The following is a 15,849-nucleotide window of genomic DNA, read 5'->3' on the forward strand; positions in this document are numbered from 1 at the left end:
AGGGGTGAGTTCACTCTTTCTCTTTTCTCAAAATGTCGAGCAGCTAAGTCCCCGCATTGCTCACCTCTCCACTTGGCCCTCCGCCTCCAGATCCCGAATCTACTAAGCAACGGGCCGGGAGCTCCGCTGTCTGTGAGTGAGCGAGCTGGACGTGTTCCTGGTAAAGGGCAGCCCCACACCCTGATCTCTCTCTCTCTCTCCTGTTTCCCCCCCCCCTTCCCCCTCTGTAAGTATTTATTTTCATTTTTACAGGTGCCGGGTGCCCCTATTGGATTCTACTGGACAAGTGGACATGATCGGCGTGGGATGTAGGTAAGTAATCTCTCTCATTTTTGCAGGTACCCCTATTGATTCTACAGGACAAGTGGACGTGACCGGCGTGGGATGTAGGTAAGTATGTGTGAGTGTGTAAGTGTGTTCTAATAAATTTTTACTTTCAAGCTGTGTGTGTTGTGTTTTTATTTGGGTATTTTTGTTGTTGTAGAACTACAGGTACCAGCAGGCCCATTATTTCCCCGCATGATGGAACTTGTGGTTCTCCAAGTACCAGCAAGCAGAGGAGGCTTGCTGGGCCTTGTAGTTCTACAACAAAAAACAATATTCTTTTTTTAACACTCTTATGGCTATCAGCCTGGCACCCACCGCCCAGGGGTGCTGGGGACAGCCTCGGGCTTCACACCTGGCCCTTGGGTGACTGGAGGGGGGGACCCCTTGATTTAAGGGGTCCCCACTCCTCCAGGGAACCCCGGACAGGGGTGACTAGTTGGGGGGGGGTAATTCCACGGCCGCAGGGACCTACATAAATGTGTCCCCCGGCTGTGGCATTATCTCCATGGCTAGTGGAGCCCGGTGCTGGTTTTAAAAATACGGGGGACCCCTACATCTTTTGTCCCCCGTATTTTTGGAACCAGAATTGGACTAAGAGCCCAGTGCTGGTTGTCTAAACACTGGGAACCCCTGTCCAATTTTTCCCCCCAGTATTTAAACAACCAGGACCGGCTCAAAGAGCCCGAGGCTGGTTATACTTAGGAGGGGGGACCGAACGCATTTTTTAAAAAAAATTTCAACCCATTCAGACCCTTTTCCATTAAGTTAATGGAAGCCCTGGACAGCAAAATTGCATTCATGTCCTCCTCCCACTCCCTTCCCAGTCCCAAACACTAATTTGTTTTTCTATAAAAATGTACAATATATCACAAGTATGATGAGCAGGCCGGCAGCGGGCTTTGGCGGCATCGGAGTGAGATGCAAATTAGTGGCGGAGGGCTGGGTCAGTTGATGGAGGGCGAGTTTGTCAGCCATTGGAGGTGGCAGCGGGCATCGACTCAGGGGCAGAAGTGGGCATTTGCTCGGGGGCGGTAGGGGTCATCAGCAGATTCGGTGGACATTATGGCTGTAGTGCCTCACCAGCCTCTGACCTCACAGCATACCACTGGATTACATACATAGCCACCATATTACATACATAGCCACCACATTATTACTAGTGATGAGCGGGTTCGGTTTCTCGGAAACCGAACCCCCCCGAACTTCACGCTTTTTACACGGGTCCGAGGCAGACTCGGATCTTCCCGCCTTGCTCGGTTAACCCGAGCGCGCCTGAACGTCATCATCCCGCTGTCGGATTCTCGCGAGGCTCGGATTCTATCGCGAGACTCGGATTCTATATAAGGAGCCGCGCGTCGCCGCCATTTTCACACGTGCATTGAGATTGATAGGGAGAGGACGTGGCTGGCGTCCTCTCCGTTTAGAGTAGACTAGAGAGTAGTAGAGACACTTGATTTACTAATTTTGGGGAGCATATTAGGAGTACTACTTGCTGATAGTGTGACCAGTAACCACCAGTTTAATTAATCCGTTCTCTGCCTGAAAAAAAACGATACACAGTGTGACACAGTCACATACCATATCTGTGCTCAGCCTCAGTGTGCTGCATCATCTATGTAATACTGTATATCTGACTGTGCTGAGTGCTCACTGCTCACACAGCTTAATTGTGGGGGAGACTGGGGAGCAGTTATAGCAGGAGTACATATTTTAACAGTGCACACTTTTGCTGCCAGAGTGTCACTGCCAGTGTGACTGACCAGTGACCACTGACCACCAGTATATTGTGATTGTCTGCCTGAAAAAGTTAAACACTCGTCGTGTGGTGTTTTTATTCTATAAACGCATTCTGCTGACAGTGTCCAGCAGTTCCGTCATTATATAATATATACCTGTCCGGCTGCAGTAGTGATATATATATATTTTTTTATATCATTATCATCCAGTCTATATTAGCACTGCAGCAGACGCAGTACGGTAGTCCACGGCTGTAGCTACCTCTGTGTCGGCAGTCGCTCGTCCATCCATAATTGTATACCACCTACCCGTGGTGTTTTTTTTTTTTCTATCTTCTTGATACTAGTAGCTTACTTTAGGAGTCTGCAGTACTGAGCTGACAGTGTCCAGCAGGTCCGTCATTATATAATATATACCTGTCCAGCTGCAGTAGTGATATATATATATATTTTTTATATCATTATCATCCAGTCTATATTAGCAGCAGACGCAGTACGGTAGTCCACGGCTGTAGCTACCTCTGTGTCGGCAGTCGCTCGTCCATCCATAATTGTATACTACCTACCCGTGGTGTTTTTTTTTTCTTTCTATCTTCTTGATACTAGTAGCTTACTTTAGGAGTCTGCAGTGCTGAGCTGACAGTGTCCAGCAGGTCCGTCATTATATAATATATACCTGTCCGGCTGCAGTAGTGATATATATATATTTTTTTATCTCATTATCATCCAGTCTATATTAGCAGCAGACGCAGTACGGTAGTCCACGGCTGTAGCTACCTCTGTGTCGGCAGTCGCTCGTCCATCCATAATTGTATACCACCTACCTGTGGTGTTTTTTTTTTTTCTATCTTCTTGATACTACTAGTAGCTTACTTTAGGAGTCTGCAGTGCTGAGCTGACAGTGTCCAGCAGGTCCGTCATTATATAATATATACCTGTCCAGCTGCAGTAGTGATATATATATATATTTTATATCTCATTATCATCCAGTCTATATTAGCAGCAGACGCAGTACGGTAGTCCACGGCTGTAGCTACCTCTGTGTCGGCAGTCGCTCGTCCATCCATAATTGTATACCACCTACCCGTGGTGTTTTTTTTTTCTCTATCTTCTTGATACTAGTATCTTACTTTAGGAGTCGGCAGTGCTGAGCTGACAGTGTCCAGCAGGTCCATCATTATATAATATATACCTGTCCGGCTGCAGTAGTGATATATATATATTTTTTATCTCATTATCATCCAGTCTATATTAGCAGCAGACGCAGTACGGTAGTCCACGGCTGTAGCTACCTCTGTGTCAGCAGTCACTCGTCCATCCATAATTGTATACCACCTACCTGTGGTGTTTTTTTTTTTTTTTCTATCTTCTTGATACTACTAGTAGCTTACTTTAGGAGTCTGCAGTGCTGAGCTGACAGTGTCCAGCAGGTCCGTCATTATATAATATATACCTGTCCGGCTGCAGTAGTGATATATATATATATTTTATATCTCATTATCATCCAGTCTATATTAGCAGCAGACGCAGTACGGTAGTCCACGGCTGTAGCTAGCTCTGTGTCGGCAGTCGCTCGTCCATCCATAATTGTATACCACCTACCTGTGGTGTTTTTTTTTTTTTTCTATCTTCTTGATACTAGTAGCTTACTTTAGGAGTCTGCAGTGCTGAGCTGACAGTGTCCAGCAGGTCCGTCATTATATAATATATACCTGTCCGGCTGCAGTAGTGATATATATATATTTTTTATCTCATTATCATCCAGTCTATATTAGCAGCAGACGCAGTACGGTAGTCCACGGCTGTAGCTACCTCTGTGTCGGCAGTCGCTCGTCCATCCATAAGTATACTAGTATCCATCCATCTCCATTGTTTACCTGAGGTGCCTTTTAGTTGTGCCTATTAAAATATGGAGAACAAAAATGTTGAGGTTCCAAAAATAGGGAAAGATCAAGATCGACTTCCACCTCGTGCTGAAGCTGCTGCCACTAGTCATGGCCGAGACGATGAAATGCCAGCAACGTCGTCTGCCAAGGCCGATGCCCAATGTCATAGTACAGAGCATGTAAAATCCAAAGCACCAAATATCAGTAAAAAAAGGACTCAAAAATCTAAAATAAAATTGTCAGAGGAGAAGCGTAAACTTGCCAATATGCCATTTACCACACGGAGTGGCAAGGAACGGCTGAGGCCCTGGCCTATGTTCATGGCTAGTGGTTCAGCTTCACATGAGGATGGAAGCACTCAGCCTCTCGCTAGAAAAATGAAAAGACTCAAGCTGGCAAAAGCACAGCAAAGAACTGTGCGTTCTTCGAAATCACAAATCCACAAGGAGAGTCCAATTGTGTCGTTTGCGATGCCTGACCTTCCCAACACTGGACGTGAAGAGCATGCGCCTTCCACCATTTGCACGCCCCCTGCAAGTGCTGGAAGGAGCACCCGCAGTCCAGTTCCTGATAGTCAGATTGAAGATGTCAGTGTTGAAGTACACCAGGATGAGGAGGATATGGGTGTTGCTGGCGCTGGGGAGGAAATTGACCAGGAGGATTCTGATGGTGAGGTGGTTTGTTTAAGTCAGGCACCCGGGGAGACACCTGTTGTCCGTGGGAGGAATAGGGCCATTGACATGCCTGGTGAAAATACCAAAAAAATCAGCTCTTCGGTGTGGAAGTATTTCAACAGAAATGCGGACAACATTTGTCAAGCCGTGTGTTGCCTTTGTCAAGCTGTAATAAGTAGGGGTAAGGACGTTAACCACCTCTGAACATCCTCCCTTATACGTCACCTGCAGCGCATTCATCATAAGTCAGTGACAAGTTCAAAAACTTTGGGCGACAGGGGAAGCAGTCCACTGACCAGTAAATCCCTTCCTCTTGTAACCAAGCTCACGCAAACCACCCCACCAACTCCCTCAGTGTCAATTTCCTCCTTCCCCAGGAATGCCAATAGTCCTGCAGGCCATGTCACTGGCAATTCTGACGAGTCCTCTCCTGCCTGGGATTCCTCCGATGCATCCTTGCGTGTAACGCCTACTGCTGCTGGCGCTGCTGTTGTTGCTGCTGGGAGTCGATGGTCATCCCAGAGGGGAAGTCGTACTCGTAAGACCACTTTTACTACTTCCACCAAGCAATTGACTGTCCAACAGTCCTTTGCGAGGAAGATGAAATATCACAGCAGTCATCCTGCTGCAAAGCGGATAACTGAGGCCTTGGCATCCTGGGCGGTGAGAAACGTGGTTCCGGTATCCATCATTACTGCAGAGCCAACTAGAGACTTGTTGGAGGTACTGTGTCCCCGGTACCAAATACCATCTAGGTTCCATTTCTCTAGGCAGGCGATACCGAAAATGTACACAGACCTCAGAAAAAGACTCACCAGTGTCCTAAAAAATGCAGTTGTACCCAATGTCCACTTAACCACGGACATATGGACAAGTGGAGCAGGGCAGGCTCAGGACTATATGACTGTGACAGCCCACTGGGTAGATGTATGGACTCCCGCCGCAAGAACAGCAGCGGCGGCACCAGTAGCAGCATCTCGCAAACGCCAACTCTTTCCTAGGCAGGCTACGCTTTGTATCACCGCTTTCCAGAATACGCACACAGCTAAAAACCTCTTACGGCAACTGAGGAAGATCATCGCAGAATGGCTTACCCCAATTGGACTCTCCTGTGGATTTGTGGCATCGGACAACGCCAGCAATATTGTGTGTGCATTAAATCTGGGCAAATTCCAGCACGTCCCATGTTTTGCACATACCTTGAATTTGGTGGTGCAGAATTATTTAAAAAACGAGAGGGGCGTGCAAGAGATGCTGTCGGTGGCCAGAAGAATTGCGGGACACTTTCGGCGTACAGGCACCACGTACAGAAGACTGGAGCACCACCAAAAACGCCTGAACCTGGCCTGCCATCATCTGAAGCAAGAAGTGGTAACGAGGTGGAATTCAACCCTCTATATGCTTCAGAGGTTGGAGGAGCAGCAAAAGGCCATTCAAGCCTATACAACTGAGCACGATATAGGAGGTGGAATGCACCTGTCTCAAGCGCAGTGGAGAATGATTTCAACATTGTGCAAGCTTCTGCAACCTTTTGAACTTGCCACACGTGAAGTCAGTTCAGACACTGCCAGCCTGAGTCAGGTCATTCCCCTCATCAGGCTTTTGCAGAAGAAGCTGGAGACATTGAAGGAGGAGCTAACACAGAGCGATTCCGCTAGGCATGTGGGACTTGTGGATGGAGCCCTTAATTCGCTTAACAAGGATTCACGGGTGGTCAATCTGTTGAAATCAGAGCACTACATTTTGGCCACCGTGCTCGATCCTAGATTTAAAACCTACCTTGGATCTCTCTTTCCGGCAGACACAAGTCTGCTGGGGTTCAAAGAACTGCTGGTGACAAAATTGTCAAGTCAAGCGGAACGCGACCTGTCAACATCTCCTCCTTCACATTCTCCCGCAACTGGGGGTGCGAGGAAAAGGCTCAGAATTCCGAGCCCACCCGCTGGCGGTGATGCAGGGCAGTATGGAGTGACTGCTGATGCTGACATCTGGTCCGGACTGAAGGACCTGACAACGATTACGGACATGTCGTCTACTGTCACTGCATATGATTCTCTCCCCATTGAAAGAATGGTGGAGGATTATATGAGTGACCGCATCCAAGTAGGCACGTCAGACAGTCCGTACTTATACTGGCAGGAAAAAGAGGCAATTTGGAGGCCCTTGCACAAACTGGCTTTATTCTACCTAAGTTGCCCTCCCACAAGTGTGTACTCCGAAAGAGTGTTTAGTGCCGCTGCTCACCTTGTCAGCAATCGGCGTACGAGGTTACATCCAGAAAATGTGGAGAAGATGATGTTCATTAAAATGAATTATAATCAATTCCTCCGTGGAGACATTGACCAGCAGCAATTGCCTCCACAAAGTACACAGGGAGCTGAGATGGTGGATTCCAGTGGGGACGAATTGATAATCTGTGAGGAGGGGGATGTACACGGTGATATATCGGAGGATGATGATGAGGTGGACATCTTGCCTCTGTAGAGCCAGTTTGTGCAAGGAGAGATTAATTGCTTCTTTTTTGGTGGGGGTCCAAACCAACCCGTCATTTCAGTCACAGTCGTGTGGCAGACCCTGTCACTGAAATGATGGGTTGGTTAAAGTGTGCATGTCCTGTTTATACAACATAAGGGTGGGTGGGAAGGCCCAAGGACAATTCCATCTTGCACCTCTTTTTTCTTTCATTTTTCTTTGCGTCATGTGCTGTTTGGGGGGTGTTTTTTGGAAGGGCCATCCTGCGTGACACTGCAGTGCCACTCCTAGATGGGCCAGGTGTTTGTGTCGGCCACTAGGGTCGCTTAGCTTACTCACACAGCTACCTCATTGCGCCTCTTTTTTTCTTTGCGTCATGTGCTGTTTGGGGAGTGTTTTTTGGAAGGGCCATCCTGCGTGACACTGCAGTGCCACTCCTAGATGGGCCAGGTGTTTGTGTCGGCCACTAGGGTCGCTTAGCTTACTCACACAGCTACCTCATTGCGCCTCTTTTTTTCTTTGCGTCATGTGCTGTTTGGGGAGTGTTTTTTGGAAGGGCCATCCTGCGTAACACTGCAGTGCCACTCCTAGATGGGCCAGGTGTTTGTGTCGGCCACTAGGGTCGCTTAGCTTACTCACACAGCTACCTCATTGCGCCTTTTTTTTCTTTGCGTCATGTGCTGTTTGGGGAGTGTTTTTTTGGAAGGGCCATCCTGCGTGACACTGCAGTGCCACTCCTAGATGGGCCAGGTGTTTGTGTCGGCCACTTGGGTCGCTTAGCTTAGCCATCCAGCGACCTCGGTGCAAATTTTAGGACTAAAAATAATATTGTGAGGTGTGAGGTGTTCAGAATAGACTGAAAATGAGTGGAAATTATGGTTATTGAGGTTAATAATACTTTGGGATCAAAATGACCCCCAAATTCTATGATTTAAGCTGTTTTTTAGGGTTTTTTGAAAAAAACACCCGAATCCAAAACACACCCGAATCCGACAAAAAAAATTCGGTGAGGTTTTGCCAAAACGCGTTCGAACCCAAAACACGGCCGCGGAACCGAACCCAAAACCAAAACACAAAACCCGAAAAATTTCCGGTGCTCATCACTAATTATTACATGAATAGCACCACATTATACAAATAGCACTGCATTACACGTATAGTACCACATTACATGTATAGCACTACATGTCTAGGACTGCATTACACAAATAGCACCACATAACACAAATAGCACAATATTACAGGTATAGCACCGCACTACACGTATAGCACCACATTATATGACTAGCACCACATTACATACAGTACATAGTCACCGCATTACATATGTAGCCACTGCATTACATACGTACACACTGCATAAATAGGCCCATCATCATGGACAGACATTGGGCAGCTATAGGGCTGAAGGACGTTGCATTAGAGATTGTCCCAGGGCTGGCTGTGAGTGCTGCCTGGTCCTCTGGCATCCTGAGAACAAGGTACATCCTGCTCCTGTCCAGTCCCCAAACCATACACTGTGACCGGGGGCGCCCTAACCCTTACACTAACATGATAATGCAAATAATGTAATTAAAAATAACCTCTCTGCCGGATCCCCTTCAGTCCTCAGTCGCCGCTCTGGCCAGTTCAGTGAGAGTGCGGGAGCTAGGGTGGCGGCGGTTGTCGTGAACCCGGCTCCGACCATCGCTTTGCTGCTACTCCTGGGCCGGGCTCAATGAAGAGACCTTTGGCTGGGGCCAGGGAGAGGATGCTGCTGGGCTGGTTAACTTTCTCAAGGTCCCCCATTGGTATAAGAGCATCACCACTTTTCGCGGCTTGAGCAAGGCCGTAACTAAGGGGTGGGGATGGGGGTGCTAAGGTGGCATGCGCCCCAGGTGCAGGAATGAAGGGGGCACTGAGGAGTTACAGAGGAGCAGTGAGACAACAGACAGCTCCCGGGGTAGTGTGTCTGACCTACCTGTCTTCCCGAAGCTTGCTCTGATGCTGTGCGGGTGAGCTCCAGTACCTGGGATCTCTCCTATGCCGGCTACAGTCTTAAACTCTCTTTTTTGCCAAGCAGTGCTGCGACTAGCGTACAGTGCACCGTAAAAGCTATAGAAGTGAGCTGTTGGTGCTGTGTTTTTCAGCAGGCTATGATCCTGGCTGCCTGCCCAGCAGCAACCGATAACAAGCTGCAGGCATTTAGAGGACACACTGCCCCGGGCTTATTCTTGCTGCCTTGCACCGGCTGACAAAAATCCTAGTTTCGGCCCTGGTTAGCGGCACCTGAAAGAGCCCGCTAGCCTAACTACCGGATTGCATCCCAATGAACCACAAGTACTGGAAGCAGTGTGAGCCAGCCCAGCCTGAGTGTGAATTGGCCTGGCTGAGGGGGGATATGGGACCAGCCTGTCACGATCCGGGTATCTGGACGCCATTACTTACCCTTCAGATGCCTCCTAAGGCTGGCTCAGCGCTCCAGGACCGGATCCCATCTGTTATCCTGATGTTTACATTCCTGCATCCTCTCCTGTCTCTCTGAGACGCGGTCACAGTAAACGCCATATTACATCTGGCATGGCGTCTTCCGCGGCCTCCGCCGCCGTCCCTGAGTTTCTGCATGCAAAGTGTCAGAGTGGCGATTACGTCAGCCGCGGCCTCCGCTGTGCCCGCGTGGTTTGGATGTGCATTCATCAGTCTGGCGTCTCCTGTCTCCTGTGGCCGGCGCCGCCATTGCTGCTTCAATTCTCACATGGATTACAAACCAAATTTCCCTCCAAGTGTCTGCATGGGCGCAGCCATCTTGGATTTTGTCATCTGATCATTTCCACCAATCTGCTGTCTGTATTGTTGATTTGCATAATTGCCTAGCCAACCCCTTCCTTGCTGCAGGTATAAGTAAGCTGTGCCTGAGCAAGGAAGGCGTCAGTGCTTTGGTTGTCTAACCTAGTTCCAGTTTGTCTCTCTCCTGTGGTTGTCTTCCAGGTTCCAGCTCCTGTCTCCAGACTTCTGCTATAGAGACCCGCACCAGCATTCCATCTGCGGTGTAGCCTGACTCTCCGATCCATTCTGGACTCACCTGTTTCCAGCTACAACAATCACCTGCTTCCAGCCCAGCTTCCAGCAGTGTATAGCTTCTCTTAAAGGGCCGGTGTCCTTTTCTGCAGTTTACCACTCTCCACCGGTATTATTATTTCACCGCTCTCAAACAATCACCTGCTTCCAGCCCAGCTTCCAGCAGTGTATAGCTTCTCTTAAAGGGCCGGTGTCCTTTTCTGCAGTTTACCACTCTCCACCGGTATTATTATTTCACCGCTCTCAAACTCCAAACTTCATTATTATTTCATCGCTCTCAAGTTCGTTTATTATTTAACTGGTTCCAGCCAGTATCCACTCCGTACCAACAACAGTCTGGTTCCAGCCAGTATCCACAGCAGCCGTTTTACCTTCAGCAGCCCAGCCTTTCCTGGAACATCAGCTGGTACGATCCTGGGTTCTCTCCATTGCTACAGTCAGGCCTGGTAAGGACTTTCCAACTAGAAGATTATAAGAACTGTCTCACACTACCAGTGCCTGTGGCCCTTGCCACCCTGTAGTACCCAGGAATTGTATTTATCCTCTGTTGACTTTTATGTTTCCTTTTACTGCTGCTGTGTTACGGAGTTTGTCATAATAAACATCATTGACTTTTATCCTGGTTGTCGTGGTCACGCCTTCGGGCAGTTATTCTACATGTTACTTACATGTCGTCTAGGGGTCTGATACAACCTCCCAGGTTCCGTTACATCTTAGCCCCTACAACTGAGGCTGCCTCCCATCAGCTCAGGCCCTCAGTTGTGACACAGCCCATCGAAATCTGTACTGGTGTCCTGGTGGGCCAATCCACCCCTGGTAGCTGCACTCCCTGCACCTATGGTAGCTACACCCTTGTATATAACACATGTAACTGTGACATGGAAGGTGGCCCTTCTCAGCTGTGGGTCCCAAAGCAGCTGCACCTATGGTAGCTACACCCTGCATATAACACAGGTAATTGTGACAGGGAAGGTTGCCAATCTCAGCTCTGCATTGCAGCTGCACACCCTGCACTTATGGTAGCTACGTCCTTGTATATAACACATGTAACTGTGACAGGGAAGGTGGCCCCTCTCAGCACTGGGACCCATAGCAGCTGCACTCCCTGCACCCATGGTAGCTACTAGATACACCCTGTATATAACACATGTAACTGTGACAGGGAAGGTGGCCTCTCTCAGCCCTGGGCCCCATAGCAGCTGCACTCCCTGCACCTATGGTTGCTACACCCTGTATATAACACATGTAACTGTGACATGGAAGGTAACCCCTCTCAGCTCTGGGCCCCATAGCAGCTGCACCTATGGTAGCTACGACCTTGGCGAGCCCGCATGGGGCTCTGTTGCACTTGTACCCCCACCGGCAATCTTGCGGCCAGGATCCCGGCATCAGGATGCTGACCGCTGGGACCCCATCTGCCGGTTACACGTTCGCAACGCATGATAGAGCATATGGTACTTGCCTATTCTCCCGCAATGTCTTGGAGACTCCAGGATAGCAGGCACCAAGGTGTAGACATATCTTCAGTAACGCCTCAGTTCCACACGCTGATGCCCACTTCCCATGTGAAGTGACCAGTCCAGGCGAGCTGATGACGCTATTCCTGCTGAATCCCATCATCATGGCCCCTTCCCCGCTTTACAATGATGTAATTGTAACTTTATATACTGTGCCTTGATGATGCGATTCTGCTGTCATGCCCCTGCACTGCCCACATGGTTGCGCCATACCCCTCCCAACTGGCAGCCAAGAACTTGGTAAGTGTGTGATATCTGGGACCTATATCTCACCAGCAATAAAGTATCTATTTTTTAACCATTTCATCACCCCCACATCCACTGCATACAATGGGGTCTATGTACTAAACCTTGCAGAGAGATAAAGTGGATGGAGATAAAGTACCAGCCAATCAGCTCCTGTCATTTTTCAAACCCAGCCTATAATATGACAGTTAGCAGCTGATTGGCTGGTACTTATCTCTGTCCACTTTATCTCTCTCCAAGGCTTAGTAAATAGACTCCTGTATTTGTAACGAGCCCCAGTGCTTTAGCCTACCAAACACCCACCACCATCACCAATTTTGCAACTAAACACTGTAAAGCATTAGAGGACATGGGCTGTTATCCAATGTCTCCACTGTACAGCTGGCCACACGCAGGCTCATCCCGCCTCTGGAGCTGCGGCCCAGGATTATTGATCAATTTGACCTCACACTTGGATGGCCAAACCTGACATGGACCAGTAAAACAGCCCCATGGGGTTTCTGGAGGATCTATGGGGCCAATTCAGACCTGATCACTCGCTAGCTGTTTTATGCAGTCCTGCGTTCACATAGTCGCCGCCCACCAGTGTATTTTAGCTGTGCAAGTGTGCGATCACATGTGCAGCCGAGCGCTACAAAAAGATTCTGTGCAGTTTCTGAGTAGCCCAGGACTTACTCAGCCACTGTGATCACTTCAACCTGTCCGGTACCGGAACTCACGTCAGACACCCGCCCTGCAAACGCTTGGGAATGCCTGAGTTTTTCCAACCACTCCCAGAAAACGGTCAGTTGACACCCACAAATGCCTTCTTCCTGTCAATCTCCTTGCAATCGCCCATGCGAATGTATTCTTTGCACAAACCCATCGCAGAGCAACAAACCGCTTTGTACCTATGCAACGGGCCTGCACATTGCAGTGCATACACATGCGCAGTTCTGACCTGATGGCAGCGCTGCAAAAAATGCTAGCGAGCGACCAGATATGAATTGGGCCCTATAAACACTGTGTTATGTGCACATTAATTAAGTGGTATAAGGCGCCCATAATTTTATTGCGATTGACATAAACACTTCTTTAAGCTAGCTTATCACTAAAATAACGACACACACTAAAATAACGACACGGACACGGTTAGCTGTAGTTAAAGGTCAGACGATATTTATTGATCGCTGGCCTGTTCTTTAAACTATAATTGTAATTGAATTGATTTTATATTGGAGGATGGCAAAGGACAAGTCGCTACCAGACACCAGCTCCAGTCCCTTGGATGAAATCCAACACCAAGGAGGGGAGTACCCAAACCCTGCCTCCTCCATGCATAACCCGCATTGTGCAGGACTCACCACTCTTTTCTCTGGCAAACGTTCGGTTCCCGCAGGGGAACGTCTAAATGTCCAACCGCAAGGTAAGGACACACCTGCCGTCCTTCTAAAGAGGGTGCCCCACAATGACCACTTATGCCCATCTTACCGCTGGTTGGTAGCGACTTCCCGCCAATCTGGCTGTCAAGAGCCCACAGAGAAAGACAAGATGCAGGAAAAAAATAAAATTATATAATCAGGGCGGGCGGGAGGGCATTCCAACATGGCAAGAGGAAGTCTGAGGCACATGACCATGGCTTATATATTATTCCAAGACCAACCCCTAAAACCTTGATGGACAGCCCTATAATCCTATAGGAAAAATACCCACTAAACACTAGTGATGTGCACCGGAAATTTTTCGGGTTTTGTGTTTTGGTTTTTGGTTCGGTTCCGCGGCCGTGTTTTGGGTTCGAACGCGTTTTGGCAAAACCTCACCGAATTTTTTTTGTCGGATTCGGGTGTGTTTTGGATTCGGGTGTTTTTTTCAAAAAACCCTAAAAAACAGCTTAAATCATTGCATTTGGGGGTCATTTTGATCCCATAGTATTATTAACCTCAATAACCATAATTTACACTCATTTCCAGTCTATTCTGAACACCTCACACCTGACAATATTATTTTTAGTCCTAAAATTTGAACCGAGGTCGCTGGATGGCTAAGCTAAGCGACCCTAGTGGCCGACACAAACACCTGGCCCATCTAGGAGTGGCACTGCAGTGTCAGGCAGGATGGCCCTTCCAAAAAATACTCCCCAAACAGCACATGACGCAAAGAAAAAAAGAGGCGCAATGAGGTAGCTGTGTGAGTAAGCTAAGCGACCCTAGTGGCCGACACAAACACCTGGCCCATCTAGGAGTGGCACTGCAGTGTCAGGCAGGATGGACCTTACAAAAAATACTCCCCAAACAGCACATGACGCAAAGAAAAAAAGAGGCGCAATGAGGTAGCTGTGTGAGTAAGCTAAGCGACCCTAGTGGCCGACACAAACACCTGGCCCATCTAGGAGTGGCACTGCAGTGTCAGGCAGGATGGCCCTTCCAAAAAATACTCCCCAAACAGCACATGATGCAAAGAAAAAAAGAGGCGCAATGAGGTAGCTGTGTGAGTAAGCTAAGCGACCCTAGTGGCCGACACAAACACCTGGCCCATCTAGGAGTGTCACTGCAGTGTCACGCAGGATGGCCCTTTAAAAAATACTCCCCAAACAGCACATGACGCAAAGAAAAAAAGAGGCGCAATGAGGTAGCTGTGTGACGACTAAGCTAAGCGACCCTAGTGGCCGACACAAACACCTGGCCCATCTAGGAGTGGCACTGCAGTGTCACGCAGGATGGCCCTTCCAAAAAATACTCCCCAAACAGCACATGACGCAAAGAAAAAAAGAGGCGCAATGAGGTAGCTGTGTGAGTAAGCTAAGCGACCCTAGTGGCCGACACAAACACCTGGCCCATCGAGGAGTGGCACTGCAGTGTCACGCAGGATGGCCCTTCCAAAAAATACTCCCCCAAACAGCACATGACGCAAAGAAAAAAAGAGGCGCAATGAGGTAGCTGTGTGACGACTAAGCTAAGCGACCCTAGTGGCCGACACAAACACCTGGCCCATCTAGGAGTGGCACTGCAGTGTCAGGCAGGATGGCCCTTCCAAAAAATACTCCCCAAACAGCACATGACGCAAAGAAAAAAAGAGGCGCAATGAGGTAGATGTGTGACGACTAAGCTAAGCGACCCTAGTGGCCGACACAAACACCTGGCCCATCTAGGAGTGGCACTGCAGTGTCACGCAGGATGGCCCTTCCAAAAAATACTCCCCAAACAGCACATGACGCAAAGAAAAAAAGAGGCGCAATGAGGTAGCTGTGTGAGTAAGCTAAGCGACCCTAGTGGCCGACACAAACACCTGGCCCATCTAGGAGTGGCACTGCAGTGTCACGCAGGATGGCCCTTCCAAAAAATACTCCCCAAACAGCACATGACGCAAAGAAAAAAAGAGGCGCAATGAGGTAGCTGTGTGACGACTAAGCTAAGCGACCCTAGTGGCCTTCACAAACACCTGGCCCATCTAGGAGTGGAACTGCAGTGTCACGCAGGATGGCCCTTCCAAAAAATACTCCCCAAACAGCACATGACGCAAAGAAAAAAAGAGGCGCAATGAGGTAGCTGTGTGACGACTAAGCTAAGCGACCCTAGTGGCCGACACAAACACCTGGCCCATCTAGGAGTGGCACTGCAGTGTCACGCAGGATGGCCCTTCCAAAAAATACTCCCCAAACAGCACATGACGCAAATAAAAAAAGAGGCGCAAGCTCTTCCCGTCCAGTGTTGGGAAGGTCAGGCATCGCAACCGACACAATTGGACTCTCCTTTGGGATTTGTGATTTCGAAGAACGCACAGTTCTTTGCTGTGCTTTTGCCGCAAGTCCTTTCTTTTTTCTAGCGAGAGGATGAGTGCTTCCATCCTCATGTGAAGCTGAACCACTAGCCATGAACATAGGCCAGGGCCTCAGCCGTTCCTTGCCACTCCATGTCGTAAATGGCATATTGGCAAGTTTACGCTTCTCCTCAGACGC

This window comes from Pseudophryne corroboree, chromosome 1 (assembly GCF_028390025.1).
Source record: "Pseudophryne corroboree isolate aPseCor3 chromosome 1, aPseCor3.hap2, whole genome shotgun sequence".
NCBI lineage: Eukaryota > Metazoa > Chordata > Amphibia > Anura > Myobatrachidae > Pseudophryne > Pseudophryne corroboree.